This window comes from Schistocerca gregaria, chromosome 4, assembly GCF_023897955.1.
Source record: "Schistocerca gregaria isolate iqSchGreg1 chromosome 4, iqSchGreg1.2, whole genome shotgun sequence".
NCBI classification, from domain to species: Eukaryota; Metazoa; Arthropoda; class Insecta; order Orthoptera; family Acrididae; genus Schistocerca; species Schistocerca gregaria.
Genome location: NC_064923.1, coordinates 537,402,514 through 537,421,231, shown reverse-complemented (window position 1 = coordinate 537,421,231; position 18,718 = coordinate 537,402,514).

Sequence of the window (18,718 nt, the reverse complement as noted above, 5' to 3'; positions counted from 1 at the left end):
TTTGACAGAGTTAGGTTCACCATAAGACTCTTACATGAAATACATTATCTGCCTATAAATGTTATACCACCTGTAATATAATTTCTAAATAAGCTTACAAGCAAATGTCCACAAGGCTCTACAGCGCAACACAGTGCTATCGAGACAACATCCCTCTATGCATTAAAAAGGCGTTTGACCCCTGGAATTGCATACGTCTCGTACCAATGGCCTTGAAGCAAGTTAACGCATGGTGTTAGCATGCAACATGGATAAGGCAACGAAAACGACAAGGCGCTAAGCCCCACATCGTTTGTTTTGCGAACTGCTATTTGCGGGCCGGCTGGAGTGGCCGAGCGGTTCTAGGCGCTACAGTCTGGAACCGTGCGACCGCTACGGTCGCAGGTTCGAATCCTGCCCCGGGCATGGATGTATGTGATGTCCTTTAGGTTCAAGTAGTTCTAAGTTCTAGGGGACTGATGACCTCAGATGTTAAGTCTCATAGTGCTCAGAGCCATTTGCACCATTTTTTTTTTTTTTTTTTTTTTTTTTTTTTTTTTTTTTGCTATTTGCAATGGCTGTGTCATGCAGTGTGCTGGACGCATAATCTGTCGATATCCTGGTGCCCATTAGTACTGCGATAGTAAGCGTATAGTGGAGTACAACGACGAACAATTGGCTGTAGAAACTATTAAAGGTGGAGATATGTAATGCAACTGTAAATACTGAAAACAGGACAAGCCTTGTCCCAGTCCGCAATTTAGTAAGAGATTAAAACATGAAGTTTGTCCATCAAACACTGCAAAGATTTGGGATTCAACCTAAGATGTTAGTAATAAGTCTACCGTTGAAGCACTGTACGCCAAAGCCTCTCCTCCAATTGCTGACCAGTTAACAGCAATGTAAATTTCATCTGTCGATTGGATTAGGTGTAGCTGCCACTGCAATGGTGCACGATAGCGATCTCGTCTCCGGAGGTTGATATATCTTGCGTAAATGCTTCTCTATTAATTTGTCCCACAGCAATCTGCTCACAGAGGGTTACTTACAATAATGAAACATCCTGTGCGGATGACAAAGCACGTCTTGATATATCTCTGTTGAAGAAGGACACGCAACAGAAGTTAATTCTACTGAACTTGTTCGGCGTTGTCTCTGAAGCCATATTACGATTACTCAAGAAGCTTTAGTGTTTGCTATGGAGCGAGAAATTGCTGTACGTGATGTGACGGATTGGAAAATTGCACAGCACGAAAATTTCACTGTCATCATCCACTCAGTTATTGGAACCTGGTGGTCAAGGGAAGGCAGGATTCGGTTATGTTTTTGGACGGAGCCGTGATCAGTTGCTATTGGTTGCCTTTTACAGTTACACACAGTTTATTTAACCCAGTAATTCCAGACTCAATAATAAAAAAAATACCACACGTTATTAATGAAGGAATAAAAGATTGTGTTACAATTTAGAAAATGACGATTAAATACAGATACAGCAGATAATCTTTTAAAAACAAGCCACTGTAGTCTGGGCAGAAGGCCTTACACGCCAGGAATGGCAATAGATAAAGAACTCTTTAATAGTCACTGCAACTTACGAATTACAGGTATTGAAATAATAAACGCAGAAGGCATCAGACGCCAGGTTTTAAAGGCTTACTGCTAAAATACAAATACCAAATTAGAATTTTAAGTCAAATGACCACAATCACGGCTGAAGGCCTTACAGACCAAGAACGGCAATAATATAAAAAAAATTATAAACCTGCTGTAAAACAGCAAATACAATAGCAAAGGTCAATTAAAAAACAAGCAACTTAATACCAAACGGTGAAATAAGATGATGGTAAACTTTGTAACTAAACCCTTAACATCCGCTGAACACTAACTGCTAGGTTTATTCCAGAAGGCGACCATAACTATTAACTAGACATATATAACGTTTAATGTAGGCATTACAATGTATTCTAATAAATAATACAACATTAAAACAGAAGGGCCAGTTCATTAGTCCCTTAAAGGGTACTGAGGCAGATTATACCCGCAGAAGGCGTGAGCTGAAGGAGCGTTACACTGAACTACTGGCCATAAGATCTCCTTTTGGAACACACATGTCTTACAAAAACCAAGCGGCCACAGACGGTGCTCCAGGAATCGACCTTGAGAAGGTCCGGCAACAAACACTTTCGCGATCAGTGAGATAGGCAGCCAAGAGTTGCATTCACTTCACAAGATGGTAACTCAGATTAGTGACAGTCTAACTAATGACTAATGATAATCTTGTTGAAGCCACCTGACGTCCGATAAACGAAATGCAATGACGGAACAATACGCCAAAGCTGGAACCGGCGGTCTGCACTACGTCCGCAGAATACTGTGTTTAGAGCGCCCGGAATGAGAAAGGAATCACTACCACCTGAGTAGAAGAATCACCAGCCGGCCTACAATGAAGAAAACTGTCAAAACTACACGCCTTACCGGACAGCAAGGCGAGGAAACGTACACTGCCGTTACATACACTAACGCCCAGGGCAGGTAACTGGGGCGTTAGTGGCTGCCAGGCAAGAAAAATTAGCGCTGGTTGAAGATAACAAATTGTAACAAGTTGAACGCAGTAAATAGTAATAAGAAATCGAGGAAAGCTAATAAGATCCTTCTTCCCCAAGCACTCCACTAGCTACTCATCGCTTCGGCGGCACTACGATCAGCAACACAAACTTAAGTCACTGGAGATACACGAGTAATCACAATGGTGGAGGTTTGTCTATTCGAATAGAAATGCACTCATCTTAAAGCTTTCTGGATCCAGTTTACGACGAGGTCTTGCACCCTCGTGACCCTTCCATCTGGCAGTCCATGAGTGCCGCCAACGGTCCGGCGTGTTCTGACACTGCGCGGACCTGGCTACTCCTGAGTCCCCAACTGAACTGGCCCACACACACTACCCAGAAAAACAACGACGTCGTCCCAAAGATAGAACAGATAATCGCCGCTGCTGCCACTAGCGGACAGGCAACGCTTGCGAAACCGAGTGGCGCCAGTCAACACGAGAAAAGAGACAACAAAACCTCACCCACGCCAACTAAACCATACCGTCTGGCGTCCAACAGAGAGCGGAGACCTACAAACAGCACCAACGCGAGGTCGGCTCAGATATTTTAGGACTGTATTTTGGGATCACACACATGTGCAAACTGCAAGTTTCACTAAGTACTGTATTCCCAACATATGGCGGCGCGTGTCTGAATTCGGGTTTCAAATGTCTTTCACGAACTTTTATACTGCCGAAAATCTCTGAGCAGACGATTCCGTGTATGAGCTTTGACTACCTAGCACACGGCACATTATTTTAGACCTGTATGATATAATATTTCAATAAATGTTCATAATATTTCCAGTAAACTAAAACTTCTTCTACCATAGGAAATCATATTGCAATTTTAAGTCAGTGTGCGGCTTTACGATAAAATTAATGGCTTTAAAACTCAAACAGGTGGTATTATTGATCCACAGTAATAATCATTTTGTATTTTGTTGTGAGCCGGCTTTGAGTTTTCTACTCCACTATGATACGTCTTAACACGGAACAGACAGTCAAAACGTAAGCTACAGCTTGTAGCTGTAAGGTGTCCATTACTTCCCAAGATATTTCACACAGATTGTGCATCTACACGAAAAATACACAATTGCAATGCTCAGTCTGGAATGAGTATAAAACAAGAACTACTATGTGAAGGTGTAATGATCATTTTAGTGTCCATAAAGATAAATCAAATACAAATTAGGTGTAAATCACTATACCCACTGTTTCACTGACATAGATATATCTACTACTAAAGTTACACGGATATTAAAATTGCAGCCCCATTCTGGGCGCCTGGCACAGCAATTGGTTATGAATATTTTGAAATGAGACAGTCTCGGTAGCAAAATACTTTTTATTTACAAAAAATGATGCTTTTCGCCCTTTTGAGACATTGTCAGATTGACGTAAAAATGAACGTGTAAAACTAACATTCGTGGATGTGGGGCCATTGATGGACGAATTCTGATTTTCCACAATAATTTTTACGCCTATCAGAAGATGCTATTGCAGGGCGAAACACGACGTTTTCTGTAAATGAAACAGATTTTGCAACTAAAATTTCCAGAGATACGTGCATATTAGCTTAAGCCTCTAAACTGTAGACAAAGTAATTACCTGTCAAAAGCATATAGGAATACACACAGAGAAGATATACAGGATAAAAAACCGCAAATTCTTATTATAGACTTGTAGGAGTTGTAGTAGGGAGGTATTAGATAAAGTTTTGATAAGGAATCCGTGTGTGTGAATGTACGTTTTGAATATGTGCTGACGAAAAGAAAAAAGAAAAATGCGCGACACGAAGAGGGAGTTCTTCGACATAAACGAAAGTTGTTAGGCGTGTTTCTACATCTGAAATATGATGTCTATTGAAATTTCGCGTCAGTCGATATGTGTAGTGCTGGTAGCGCCACGATAAAGATGAGAATCGGGTTTGCTTTAAATATCTACATCTACATACATACTCCGCAATCCACCATTCGGTGATTGGTGGAGGGTACCTCGTACCACAACTAGCATCTTCCCTCCCAGTTCCACTCCCAAACAGAACGAGGGAAAATGACTGCCTATATGCCTCTGTACGAGCCCTACTCTCTCTTAGCTCATCTTTGTGCTCTTTCCGCGAAATGTAAGTTGGCGGCAGTAAAACTGTACTGCAATCAGCCTCAAATGCTGGTTCTCTAAATTTCTTAATTAGCAATTCACGAAAAGAACGCCTCCTTTCCTCTAGAGACTCCCACCCGAGTTCCTGAAGCATTTACGTAACACTCGCGTGTTGATCAAACCTACCAGTAGCAAATTAGCAGCCCGCCTCTGAATTGCTTCTATGTCCTCCCTCATTCCGACCTGATAGGGATCCCAAACTCTCCAGCAGTACTCAAGAATAGGTCGCACCAGCGTTCTATAAGTGGTCTCCTTTACAGATGAACCACATCTTCCCAAAATTCTACCAATGAACCGAAGACGACCATCCGCCTTCCCCACAACTGCCATTACATGTTTGTCCCACTTCATATCTGTCTGCAATGTTACGCTCAAATATTTAATCGACGTGACTGTGTCAAGCGCTACACTACTAATGGAGTATTCAAACATTAGAGGATACTTTTTCCTATTCATCAGCATTAAGTTACATACATACTGTAACTGTCACGAGCGTTAGCTACGTTTGAGACTCCATGTGGTGACTCGATGTTAGTCAAGAATACCTTAAAGGCGACAAGACGCCATTAACAGCAGCTCAGGGTCGTGAAATTTGGCTATGTAAGGCTGGATTTCCCTTCTGCTATATTTGCTATATTACAGAAAGACCTGGCAGGAATGTAGCCACTTTTCATGATTACTGTCAGCGGTGCTCACGAGAATGTACGGTTGCAAGAATTCAGAGCTCCGGAAGGCCACGTGGCATTACCGAGAGCAAGCACCATTGTGTTGGGCCTATGGATCTGGTTTGCATCTGCGGCTGCACTCTGAGCAGCTGTTGGCATCACAGTGACACAACCACTCACACCACTCAACTACTACTTGCGAATTCAGTGGTGCCAGGCGACAACTCTTTGGAGGACAGGTTGGATGTATGTTGTATTTCTGATGATAGTTGGTTCTGCCTCGGTGCCAGTGATGGCCTTGTGTTGATTAGATGGAGGCCAGTTGAGTAAGGCCGTTCGCGTGCTTAGACAGACTTGGGCTACACCTGGAGTTACGGTCTGGGGAACGATTTCCTATTACAGAAGGAGCAATCTCGTGGTTATCCCACGTAATCTGACTGCAAATTTGTACGTCATTCACTATAGTTGACATAACTGCCTTAAGAGGTTAAGCAACTGTTTGATAACTGAGATAATTCTCATTTATCGTGCCGTCTCAGTTGCCCGTTTTTAATTAGATTAGACGTTTCGATATATCTGGATTATATTCTGATATAAGTAAAAACTGCTAAAATCGGAAGATAATCCAAATTGATCGAAACATATTATGTAACTAAAAATGAGCAAATAAGATGCAACAATAAATGAGAATTATCTTATTGGTACGTCATTGGTGATTCAATATTTTGTACTGCTACTCATGAAGAGCATTCCAACCACACTGAACTCGCAATGGGGAGAACGACGGCTCGAACCCGAGTCCTGCCATCCTGATTCAGGTTTTCCGTGATTTCCGCAAACCCCCGGGGAGGGTACTTTGATAGGACAGATGACCTCGCCGCTTGGTCCCAACCCCAAATCAACCAACCAACCAGCCAACCAACCAGCATTCAAGGGGCTGTTTTCCAGCGTTCGCCGATTTACTGCTGTTGTAACACAACATGTTCTACCGATTGTCGACAAGCTGTCTTTGCCTGCTCGATCACCAGATCTGTCTCCAATCGAGCAAATATGGGATATAATTGAACGACAACTCTAGCGTCATGCACAAACAGCATTACCCGTTACTGTACTGCCAGATCAGGGGCAACAGACATGGGACTGCTTCCCACAAAGTGACAACTGGCACCTTTACAACACAATGCATGTACGTCTGCATGCTTGCATCCAGTATTCTGGCGGCTACACATGTTATTCTATTTTCAACGGCTTTTCTAGCGCATACATTAACCAGAGATCTTGATCACTGAAATGTGTCAGCTAGACAAATGTTTTCCAGAAATTTAATTACTCTTATATTTTGGTGTTGCATTTTCTTTCCCGTCCGTGTAAAAAAAGTTTCAAGATCAGAAAACTTTCTAATCTCCCGCATCGCTGTGTGCCCACAATCCGACAGGCATGCCCTGTCGTCAGTCTCTGTCGTATTTATTAGATAACATACCATTTTCATCTAATCGCAACAACGGCTGCAGGAAACTGCTAAGTTCGCCACTAGGGGAGCGGACTATAAAGACGACTTCATACATCATGCAAAGAAGAATCCGGAGATGAGTTGTGGAAAGTTTGCCTATGCCATGGACTCCTGCAGAGTAAAGAGGTTAGAGCTCATGGTTCTTTTGCGTAACTACTGTGAAGCAAAAGACTTGAAAGACATGCAGTCTTCAAATTTCTTTTATACGGAAGGGTACAATTCTGGAAATGTGTTGCTTATGAAAACTTTTATTACTGAATCTCCTACATAACCCCTAGAAGCCTGTACTAGGAATAGTGAAGAACCATGTATGCAAAGAAGAACCATTAATTACATGATCCTCAGAGTTCAACAGTAAGTGAATATTAAAGCCATGACAGTACACTGGATGACTACTGGCACAGACTACTACGGTATAAGGACAAAAACGAAGATGGGAAAGAGGAACGGCTGAGAGTGGGTGAGGAAGAAGAAAGCGCAGTGTGGGGATTGGAACGTAATTACATAGTTTACAACAAGCGTTTCATTTTACAGTGAGAGGAATGGTAACCGTTTGAGGTCTAAAACATTCAGTACCTTGTTAGATAATATCTGCTGTTTTGTCCACATTTGTTTTTGTTTACCGTATGGAAGCAAAACTTTGTAACTGTCAAACATCATTGGAATGAACAGTTTTTGAGCTGCTATAATGTCCCATTGATGTTTTGTGCACTTTCTGTTTACTATTAAACTGCTAGATGCGTTAATGCTGCTTCTTTCAGTTTTAATATGGCTGTGTTTATCCACGTACTGACGGAATTATCCGTAAATCAATGCCCTCGCTAAATTCCGTGTATAAGTTTATTTCGTTTTCAGCACAGTTAATCTATGTGGATTTTGGACAGTTATATGACGATATGTATGCCAGAAACTTCATCTCCATTAACATTTAGGTCAGAAAACCCGATTTTGCGAGTATTACATCTTTTTACGAAAATGTTGCAATTCTTGTTGTCTGTAAAGGTAATCATTCCTTCATTCCCAGTCAGCCTTTTTGGGGTGAAAGACCAACAAATTTAACAAAATGCATATGACACTTTTCAGACTTCCAGTGTGGTTGGTGGAACAGACTATTCCATTCACGTAGTTGGATGTTTTTATGCGTTATTGTAATAACGACTGACTCGCTAAATCGCACATGCAGGTGTGGGTGCCGGCGTGCCAACATAGCCGATTTGTTACGGGCTTAATTGTCATCCCGCCATTCACGAACGTTCTCCGCCTACAGCATTTTTTTCACCTGACAAAAATGTATTGAATAACTTCTTTCCTTTGTGAATTGAAGTTATTTTTCAAATTCTCGTCAAACACACCACACGATATTGTTATATCCATGGGCAACGACTCATCGACACGTAATTACATAATAAAGTATCGCTGGTGAAATGAAATGATTAAAGAGGTAAAACAGGAACGTAAAATGTTTAAAGAAGAGCGTAAGACGTGAGACACGGTGAAAACGAACTCCAGTGGCGAAATTTCTGAGATTGTTCATAAATATTTTCTTGTATGGTATGCTGGTCTCTTACACCAAAATACACAAATAATATGTGAAAACAAACAATTTTGTTGGTGGTATTGCGACTCACCTTTTTTATGCAAAGCGTAAGTCTGCTTACTTGCCATAATTAAACGATACTTTCACCGAGAAAAATTCGAGTAAATGATCGACATCTTCAAACACTACAGGCAGCTTTCATTTGACGCTTTTCTGATGCAATCCGATTTGACGCAAAGGCGAAATGCTCCATTTTTCATCACACATCCGCTATGCGCAGGCTGCTGTGTTGAGACGAAAACGTCCGTGTTTTCAAAGTCGAAATGTAACTGCGAAAATTCATAGAGACAATATCATTCAAGTTTATGTATATAACAGTAGGTTCATTACGCGAATATAGCAGTCATGTCTGCAAACGCTACAAATTGTGCTTCTTGTTTCAAATGAAATGGCAGATCATTAACATACAGGATCTACATTAGTTGTACCCCATGTGGGACTCTCTCTGTAAAATATCCCCATGCAGATTAGATGCAGTTCGTGTTACGCGGACAGCCTATTGCATCTTTCATCATTATATTTCTTAGATGACAACTAAACCAGACATTTGTCAGACTATGTATTCCATAAAACCTTGGCTTCGATAACCGATTTTTTTTACTGTACTATCTCGTGATTTCGATACGTCACAGAAGGAACCAACGGGTAATATTTTAATCACTGAAAATTTTAATATGAGACCAGTAAATGTACAGAATTTTTCTTAGTAGAAGGGCTCTTTTGAAATCTTCTAATTGGCTAAGTATCCCTTTACTTCGCAGGTGAGCGATAGTCGTAGAGTAGCATTCTTTCTCTAAAAAATTAAAATATATCGTGATGATTCACACTTGGTATCAGAATTGTCATCTGTGTAGTCACCCTTTTTAAGAGGCCTGTTATGTGTTGTGATCTTGAGTCCAGAGACTAGTTTGATGCAGCTGTCCATCCTCCTTTCAAGACACTATCCATTCCGTTCAACTGCTGTTCCAAGTCCTTTGCTGTCTCTGACAGAATTACAATGTCATCGGCGAACCTCAAAGTTTTTATTTCTTCTTCATGGATTTTAATACCTACTCTGAACTTTTCTGTTGTTTCCTTCACTGCTTGCTCAATATACAGATTGAATAACATCGGGGAGAGGCTATAACACAGTCTCACTCCCTTTCCAACCACAGCTTCCCTTTCATGCCCCTCGACTCTCATAACTGCCATCTGGTTTCTGTACAAATTGTAAATAGCATTTCGCTCCGTGTATTTTACCCCTGCCACCTTCAGAATTTGAAAGAGAGTATTGCAGTCAACAGTGTCAAAAGCTTTCTCTAAGTCTACAAATGCTAGAAACGTAGGTTTGCCTTTCCTTAATCTAGCTTCTAAGATATGTCGTAGGGTCAGTATTGCCTCACGGGTTCCAACATTTCTACGGAATCCAAACTGATCTTCCCCAAGGTCGGATTCTACTAGTTTTTCCATTCGTCTGTAAAGAATTCGCGTTACTGTTTTGCAGCTGTGACTTATTAAGCTGACAGTTCGGTAATTTTCACATCTGTCAACACCTGCTTTCTTTGGGATTGGAATTATTATATTCTTCTTCAAGTCTGAGGGTATTTCACCTGTCTCATACATCTTGCTCACCAGATGGTAGAGTTTTGTCAGGACTGGCTCTCCCAAGGCCGTCAGTATTTCCAATGGAATGTTGTCTACTCCGGGGGCCTTGATTCGACTCACGTCTTTCAGTGCTATGTCAAACTCTTCACGCAGTATCGTATCTCCCATTTCATCTTCATCTACATACTCTTCGATTTCCATAATATTGTCCTCAAGTACATCGCCATTGTATAGACCCTCTATATACTCCTTCCACATTTCTGCTTTCACTTCTTTGCTTAGAACTGGGTTTCCATCTGAGCTCTTGATGTTCATACATGTGGTTCTCTTATCTCGAAAGGTCTCTTTAATTTTCCTGTAGGCAGTACCTGTTTTACCCCTAGAGAGATAAGCCTCTACATCCTTACATTTGTCCTCTAGCCATCCCTGCTTAGCCATTTTGCACTTCCTGTCAATCTCATTTTTGAGACGTCTGTATTCCTTTTTGCCTGCTTCATTTACTGCATTTTTATATTTTCTCCTTTCATCAATTAAATTCAATATTTCTTCTGTTACCCAAGGATTTCTACTAGCCCTCGTCTTTTTACCTACTTGATCCTCTGCTGCCTTCACTACTTCAACACTCAAAGCTACCCATTCTTCTTCTACTGTACTTCTTTTCCCCATTCCTGTCAATTGCTCCCCTATGCTATCCCTGAAACTCTGTACAACCTCTGGTTCTTTCAGTTTATCCAGGTCCCATCTCCTTAAATTTCCACCTTTTTGCAGTTTCTTCAGTTTTAATCTACAAGTCATAACCAATAGATTGTGGTCAGAGTCCACATCTGGCCCTGGAAATGTCTTACTGTTTAAAATCTGGTTCCTAAATCTCTGTCTTACCATTATATAATCTACCTGAAACCTGTCAGTATCTCCAGGCTTCTTCCATGTATACAGCCTTCTTTTATGATTCTTGAACCAAGTATTATCTATGATTAAGTTGTGCTCTGTGCAAAATTCTACCAGGCGGCTTCCTCTTTCATTTCTTTGCCCCAGTCCATATTCACCTACTACGTTTCCTTCTCTCCCTTTTCCTACTACCGAATTCCAGTCACCCATGACCATTAAATTTTCATCTCCCTTTACTATCTGAATAATTTCTTTTATTTGATCATACATTTCTTCAATTTCTTCGTCATCTTTTGAGCTAGTTGGCATATAAAATCGTACCACTGTAGTAGGCGTGATCTTCGTGTTTATTTTGGCTACACTAATGCGTTAATTTTGCTGTTCTTAGTAGCTTACCCGCACTCCTATTTTTTTATTCATTATTAAACCTCCTCCTGCATTACTCCTATTTGATTTTGTATTTATAACCCTGTATTCACCTGACCAGAAGTCTTGTTCCTCCTGCCACTGAACTTCACTATTTCCTACCTTTTTAAATTTTCTAAGCTGCCTGCCCGAGTAAGGGCTCTGACATTCCACACTCCGATCCGTTGAACGCCAGTTTTCTTTCTTCTGATAACGACGTCCTCCTGATCAGTCCACGCCCAGAGATCTGAATAGTGGACTGTTTTACCTCCGTAACATTTTAGTCAAGAGGACGCCATCATCATTTAACCAATCAGTAAAGCAACATGCCCTCGGTAAAAATGGAGGCCGTAGTTTCCCCTTGCTTTCAGCTTTGCGCAGTACCAGCACAGCAAGGCCGTTTTGGTTAGTGTTACAAGACCAGATCAGTCAATCATCCAGACTGTTGCCCCTGCAACTACTGAAAAGACTGCTGCCCCTCCTCAGGAACTACATGTTTGTCTGGCCTCACAACAGATACCCCTTCGTTGCGGTTGCACCTACGCTACGGCTATCTGTATCGCTGAGGCACGCAAGCCTCTCCACCAACGGCAAGGTCCATGGTTCAAAAGTGGCCTAACAGTTATATATTTCAGTCACTCTGAGAAAACACGCGTTACATAAGTTATTAAGAAAATTACATATTATAAAGCGACAGCTGTTCAGTGCCTTGATTGAACCCTTGTGGACCCCACATGAGCTTTAATTTATGAGTCGTGATGATGTTCTTGTGAAATGTGACATTAATTTTCACTCCTCTGAATGTCCTCTGTATTGCTAGTTCGGTGCAATGTTCTGCGCCAGTTTCCTCATCTATTTTTAGAAAGGAATTTTTAAAAATATTTGCAGCACATGAATCGTGGTTTGCAATACTCCCTATGTCTTTAACATACATCGTGTTATCTTGTATGACTGCTTTTACTGTTCCTCATATAAATGCATTCCACAATTACTTTACTTTATTACCTGACTTTTAAATTTCAGAAAATATGTGCACACTCCTGAGTTATTTTACAGCTTTTCTTAATATGTTACAGTGCTGTTTACAGAAAGAACCTATGTCTGGGATATCACTTGTTGTGGCTGTTTTGTACAATTCCTATTTTGGTTGTAAAGAGTGATGCAAGGTTTCTTTAATCACTTGTCACTGCTGCATTTAATTATCTTTCTAGGAAACTACTTTCAAAAATGGATCAAATTCATAAAGAAACATATCGAATTTGTATTAGCATGTGTTCCTAGTGAATTTCATTCGACATTTCTTTAAATCTATAGTAATTTTGTCATTAATCTGCCTCCCTGTTTTGTTAGAGATTTTCAGCACTGTACTGAGAGCAGAGTAATTTAATGTACCTAACTGTGCATTTTGATTTGACATGCCTTTTACCACTTGATAGGTATGTGTCAACTTCCACTTCTTAAGTAAATGCACGGTGTCCATAAATATTATACAACTGTAAGAGCTGTAGAGTGTATACCGCTTTGTTGTTTTTTCGCTTGCTATGCCATATACACCATAATTTGTTGTGAACAGTCTATTGTAATGCACCAGTTGTTGTATGTACTTCCTGTATTTTATCTACGGAAGTACTACTATCTTGAGCAGCTCGAATGCAGATGTTTGTTACTGATGTCATTGTAAGTGGCTATCATGATGTCTTTTAGATTCTCTGAAGAAATTTACATTAACATCAGCGAAAATTGATGATATATTCCTTCTATCTATCAGCCAGCACTATAATTTTTCAAATCTGTTCACAAAATTTTGTCTGTCACCCGTTGGAAACTAGTAACAATCACAATTATTACATTTCCCAGTCGTAATTTATTCATCTCTACATGTTTGTATTTATTTACCTTTCTCTGAATTTGGCACCGACTCTTTTATCCATATGAGATCTACGTGAATATGAAGGTAACGTATAACTATTTAGATTATGATTTTCTCTACCTGTCGTTGCATCGTGTTCATATCGTTTACATCACTGTTAGAACTACTAAGTTCTTACACATAAATGAACAACTCTTATACTTTATTTATTACCACCCTAATATTAAGTTGAAACTAAATGATTTCACCTTTCCCTCCATTATTACAAGACGACCTGGGAGTTTATGGAAATTAAATTTCTTTTCGATATATTACCTGAACCCAAAAACCGCAAGGTGTTGCCATTGTGTACTGGTAACCCCTTTAGTGCTTGCTGCTATTAGATCTGCTAACTTGTCCTTTCCACTCCAAATCGGGTGTGGCCATGAGAAGTATATCCCCTTAATCCTACAGCAAGTAGTGTTGGAACAGCACCAGTGTCAAATGTCGCATCCATCACGTTTACTCGTCATGCAGATTTAAACCACAGTATGGTAATGGTGACAAAGAACTTCCCTAAAATATACACTTGCATACTCAACAGCTGCATACTCAACCTCTAATACTTCACTGCTACCAGCTCTTCCAACTATAATTGCTTGATCTTCGTTCTTAGACATTTGTCTAAGTTTTTTGTTAACTGGTTACACCTAGAATTATGATTCATAAAAGTAGTGACCTGGTACTTGGTATCTATGTTTTTCTCTAGCTGCCAGCCTGCATCCCTCCCAGGACTGTTACCTGGAAGGTCAGTTGCTATTCGTCGTAAACTGAGATGTGAATGGCAATTTGGATTGAGGACGAAGGAGTGCTAGGCCAGTCCGTACATTTATGCGTGGTCGCTGCGTCATGGTAGTTTAGTGGTTAGAGCACCTGCCTAGTGAGCAGAAGACCAATTTTCGAATCCTGGCCTTCGTTAAATTTTCTTCTTCGCATTAGTCTGAGTCTATACACGCCCATTGTATCTCTGGAACCATATGGTTTAATTTGGTGTCTTATTTTGCTACTCCGTTTTTAACACGATTTATCTGTAAGTATATTGGCACTAATGATAAAATATTGTGGGTACCTATGTCGCATCATATTTCTTCTATACGACACACGTACCCGTGGTCTAGGGGTAGCGTCTTTGATTCATAATACCGGGTTCGATCCCCGCCACTGCCTAAATTTTAATAAATAATCAGCATTGACGGCCGAAGACTTCCGGCATAAGAAGTCAGCCTCATTCTGCCAACGGCCTTGTCAAAGAGGGCGGAGGAGCGGATAGACGTTCAGGGCACTCTCTTGTCCTAGGGGTGGGAAATTGCCCCTGAAGGCGGAAGAATCAGCAATGATCAACGGCATGAGGATGCAGAAGGCAATGGAAACCACTGCATTAAAGACACGTAACGTGTATCCACAGGACATGTGGCCTGTAGTTGAAGAAGTGTCATGATGATCTCTCCATTGGCGAAAGATTCCGGAATAGTCCCCCATTCGGATGTCCAGGAGGGTACTGCCAAGGGGGAGGTTACCATGAGAAAAAGATTGAATAATCAACGAAAGGATAATGTTCTACGAGTCGGGGCCTGGAATATCAGAAGCTTGAACGTGGTAGGGAAACTAGAAAATCAGAAAAGGGAAATGCAAAGGCTCAATCTAGATATAGTAGGGGTCAGTGAAGTGAAGTGGAAGGAAAACCAGGATTTCTGGTCAGATGAGTATCGGGTAATATCAACAGCAGCAGAAAATGGTGTAACAGGTGTAGGATTCGTTGTGAATAGGAAGGTAGGGCAGAGGGTTTGTTACTGCGAACAGTTCAGTGACCGGGTTGTTCTAATCAGAATCGACAGCAGACCAACCCCGACAACGATAGTTCAGGTATACATGCCGACGTCGCAAGCTGAACAGATAGAGGAAGTGTATGAGGATATTGAAAGGGTGATGCAGTATGTAAAGGGGGACGAAAATCTAATAGTCATGGGCGACTGGAATGCAGTTGTAGGAGAAGGAGTAGAAGAAAATGTTACAGGAGAATATCGACTTGGGGCAAGGAATGAAAGAGGAGAAAGACTAATTGAGTTCTATAACAAGTTTCAGCTATTATTAGCGTATACCCTGTTCAAGAATCACAAGAGGAGGAGATATACTTGGAAAAGGCCGGGAGATACGGGAAGATTTCAATTAGATTACATCATGGTCAGACAGAGATTCCGAAATCAGATACTGGATTGTAACGCGTACCCAGGAGCAGATATAGACTCAGATTACAATATAGTAGTGATGAAGAGTAGGCTGAAGTTCAAGACATTAGTCAGGAGGAATCAATACGCTAAGAAGTGGGATACGGAAGTTCTAAGGAATGACGAGATACGTTTGAAGTTCTCTAACGCTATAGATACAGCAATAAGGAATAGCGCAGTAGGCAACACAATTGAAGAGAAATGGACGTCTCTAAAAAGGGCCATCACAGAAGTTGGGAAGGAAAATATAGGTACGAAGAAGGTAGCTGCGAAGAAACCATGGGTAACAGAAGAAATACTTCAGTTGATTGATGAAAGGAGGAAGTACAAACATGTTCCGGGAAAATCAGGAATACAGAAATACAAGTCGCTGAGGAATGAAATAAATAGGAAGTGCAGGGAAGCTAAGACGAAATGGCTGCAGGAAAAATGTGAAGACATCGAAAATGATATGATTGTCGGAAGGACAGACTCAGCATACAGGAAAGTCAAAACAACCTTTGGTGACATTAAAAGCAACGGTGGTAACATTAAGAGTGCAACGGGAATTCCGCTGTTAAATGCAGAGGAGAGAGCAGATAGGTGGAAAGACTACATTGAAAACCTCTATGAGGGTGAAGATTTGTCTGATGTGATAGAAGAAGAAACAGGAGTCGATTTAGAAGAGATAGGGGATCCAGTATTAGAATCGGAATATAAAGAGCTTTTGAGGACTTAAGGTCAAATAAGGCAGACGGGATAGATAACATTCCATCAGAATCATTAGGGGAAGTGGCAACAAAACGACTATTCACGTTGGTGTGTAGAATATATGAGTCTAGCGACATACCATCTGACTTTCGGAAAAGTATCATCCACACAATTCCGAAGACGGCAAGAGCTGACAAGTGCGAGAATTATCGCACAATCAGCTTAACAGCTCATGCGTCGAAGCTGCTTACAAGAATAATATACAGAAGAATGGAAAAGAAAATTGCGAATGCGCTAGGTGACAATCAGTTCGGTTTTAGGAAAAGTAAAGGCACGAGAGAGGCAATTTTGAAGTTACGGCTAATAATGGAAGCAAGGCTAAAGAAAAATCAAGACACGTTCATAGGATTTGTCGAACTGGAAAAAGCGTTCGACAATATAAAATGGTGCAAGCTGTTCCAGATTCTGAAAAAAGTTGGGGTAAGCTATAGGGAGAGACGGGTCATATACAATATGTACAACAACCAAGAGGGAATAATAAGAGTGGATGATCAAGAACTAAGTGCTCGTATTAAGAAGTGAGTAAGACAAGGCTGTAGCCTATCGCCCCTACTCTTCAATCTGTACATGGAGGAAGCAATGATGGAAATAAAAGAAAGGTTCAGGAGTGGAATTAAAATACAAGGATATCAATGATACGATTCGCTGATAACATTGCTATCCTGAGTGAAAGTGAAGAAGAATTAAATGATCTGCTGAACGGAATGAACAGTCTAATGAGTACACAGACGGTTTGAGAGTAAATCGGAGAAAGACGAAAGTAATGAGAAGTAGTAGAAATGAGAACAGCGAGAAACTTAACATCAGGATTGATGGTCACGCAGTCAATGAAGTTAAGGAATTCTACTACCTAGGCAGTAAAATAACCAATGACGGACGGAGCAAGGAGGACATCAAAAGCAGACTCGCTATGGCAAAAAAGGCATTTCTGGCCAAGAGAAGTCTACTAATATCAAATACCGGCCTTAATTTGAGGAAGAAATTTCTGAGGCTGTACGTCTGGAGTACAGCATTGTATGGTAGTGAAAAATGGACTGTAGGAAAACCGAAACAGAAGAGAATCGAAGCATTGGAGATGTGGTGCTATAGACGAATGTTGAAAATTAGGTGGACTGATAAGGTAAAGCATGAGGAGATTCTACGCAGAATCGGAGAGGAAAGGAATATGTGGAAAACACTGATAAGGAGAAGGGACAGGATGATAGGACATCTGCTAAGACATGAGGGAATGACTTCCATGGTACTAGAGGGAACTGTAGAGGGCAAAAACTGTAGAGGAAAACAGAGATTGGAATACGTGAAGCAAATAATTGAGGACGTAGGTTGCAAGTGCCACTCTGAGATGAAGAGGTCAGCACAGGAAAGGAATTCGTGGCGAGCAGAATCAAGCTAGTCAGTAGACCGATGACAAATTTTTCTCGTTTATGTTGTAGAAGTGGGTCTGCAGGCATAAATTCTTGAGACTACCATTATTAGGCCATCGTCATTGGATAGAAAGAGACTCTTCCACTGGGAAGACTTGTTGTTGTTGTGGTCTACAGTCCTACTTATATCTTTCGTGTTCCTTTGAACATTATTTAACAGTTGTTCCCGTTTTTCTATCTTTCACCTGTCCGCAGCCAAGTGCTGTTTCATAGACACTCACATTGTAGAAGTAATCAGGTGCATCCCTTCGGCGCCGAAATAAGACTTTTATTTTATTCTGAGCGAAGACAGATGTTCGAAAGCCGTTTTTCCGTAGAAATTTGCTTATACAAGCTATGACTCCATAAACAAATTGTAGGTTAGTAGAGTGAGCATGTGACTCCTCGTCATTCCTGTTTGCGTAATCAATATCTCGCTTAAAAGCTGTGTCTTTGGACAGACTGTTACACCAATTTGCATTCGTTGTTTTCTTTAAGATATCCAATTCCTATTCGAAGCTATTGTCATCGCAAGTGGAGAGAGAGTTTTTAGCACTGCTTGCTTCTGGGCTGGGCAATGGTGTGAAGTTGCGTTTAAATACCTATTTGTGTTAACAGACACTCTACTTTTTAGGACTATTCTGTTGCACCCCACATTTATCTGCTTCTGTATGAGAATCTTCCTTCTCTAAATCTGGAAGCAAGATATATGTATTGCTTAACATAATTTACAAGTTTCTAACATAATTTTCTATTTATGGCTCTTCGCTTGCCTCTTTCTCTCCCTTCATTTGCCGTAGAGTAATTCAGTTCTCGTCATCTCCAACTCTGATGGAAGGGCAAAAATGTTTACTTCCCTCTCTCTATTTTCCGGTTTTGGACACATAAATCTACAACGGTAACGGAAAGGCCTGTTTGATCACCCCAATCCTCTTCCCCATTGCAATTGCTACAATGTAACCGTTACCAAGAATTTTCAAAAAAGATTTATGTTTATTAATCTGTGGAAACATCCAGACTTAGCACACAAAGCTGACTGATTTCAACAGCAGATAC